Genomic DNA, 1,799 nt, shown 5'->3' with positions numbered 1-1,799 from the left:
ACATGGGGCAAGGCTCTGCAGCCTCCCCAAGCTATAGAGAAGAGAATGTGGGAAGAGGCTACCCTCATCTCTCCCCGTCTTCCATCTTTCACTTCACAAATGTGCCTGTTCTTGACTCTGTATATTGGAAGCATTTTATTTTATTTATTTATTTATTTATTGGTCTGGTCTTCCAGAAATTAAAACCAAAACTACACGAGAAGCATTTGTGTGTCTGTGTTGTTTGTTTGTATTAATCACAAAAAGACAGGTCTCTGTGTTGAATTACAGCAGTGGTGGGAAACCTCTGTCCTGTGGGTCCTTCTCGGCCAACTAAGCCATACCTGTATGTCAATCAGCTGATGTCACCAGGTAACACCAGGCCTACACCCACCTGTCTAAGTTGGCCTACGAAGTGAGGGGAGACAGATCTGGTCCACAGGCAGGCATGCAGTCCTCCCCAGCTGGCCTCTGGACTGGTGACATGGCCATGGCCAGGCCACAATGCTGCCTGACTGTTTACGGTAAGGTATAGGAATCTGAGGCCTTAATGGAATCTAGGCACATATGGGGGGGCACTAGGGGGCGCATTGGAAGATGGCTGACAATACCATCTCTCCGACCCACACGGGGTAATTAAGAGGCTGTTATGGGAGTAGGCAGCCTCCCTTGTTGCCCCAAGGAAATGGAGAACACTGCACTTGCCTGCTGTGCCCATAAATCACCCCCTAATTCGAAAGAAGGGGGTGAGGGCCCTAGGCAGAATGCCCCCGTGTGGACATCGGCTCTCCTGGACGCTGTCTCTGATCGCGCACTAGTTGCAGCAATTTGGAATAATTAATTACAAAAGAAGCAAATGCACATATTTCAAGTGAAGAAGGGGAGTGAAGTCTGCTAATTTAAGTGACCTCTGCGAAAGAAGACGATGGGCTGGAGAAACAGGAATATTTTCGGAACTTAAAATATGGGTGCCCCCAACAAAAATTTAAAATTCAGCTGTGTAATTTGGAATTTATGTAATTTGGTTTGATTTGATGTGATTGGTCGGTTAATAAAAAAATATTCTTTAAAAAAAAGGAATCTAGGCACATATAAAAAAACATTGTGAAAATGCTTTTTTAAAAAAAGGTTTGAAAAATATATTGAATTTCCCATAGCCCACCATCGCCATGTAGTGTCCCATTTGTATAATGCGCTTTACAACACACAGTGGTACCTTGGGTTACATACGCTTCAGGTTACATACGCTTCAGGTTACACACTCTGCTAACCCAGAAATAGTGCTTCAGGTTAAGAACTTTGCTTCAGGATAAGAACAGAAATCAGACTCCAGCAGCGCAGCGGAAGCGGGAGGCCCCATTAACTAAAGCGGCGCTTCAGGTTAAGAACAGTTTCAGGTTAAGAACGGACCTCAGGAACGAATTAAGTACTTAACCCGAGGTACCACTGTACAATGTTATTGTGTATTTCTGGCGAGCAGAGTCCTCTCTTAATTTTCAAGTTCAGGCGGGTTGAGGGAGATGACTCAAAATGTAGCTGAGAAAAAGTAATAACAGAATTCCCTAAGGGCGTATAATGGGCCACGTGTTCTATTTAATAGATTTTCTAATGATCTGCAAAAAGGGTGGGAAAGGGAAGGAGGATGGTGATTAAGTGAAATTTCCAGGTAATGCAAAAAAAACTCAAAAAACCCAACAGCTGGGATGCCAGCCAGGCATTACAGACGCCAGGAGAGAGAGCAAAGCACACTTTATGAAAGGGAACTGAGAAATAAAAATTTTTGTATTGATGGGGACAGTTGTGATGGGTAGGACAGGAAG

This window comes from Podarcis tiliguerta (genome assembly GCF_965153285.1).
Source record: "Podarcis tiliguerta genome assembly, chromosome: 16".
Lineage (NCBI taxonomy): Eukaryota > Metazoa > Chordata > Lepidosauria > Squamata > Lacertidae > Podarcis > Podarcis tiliguerta.
This window is presented reverse-complemented; position numbering follows the sequence as displayed.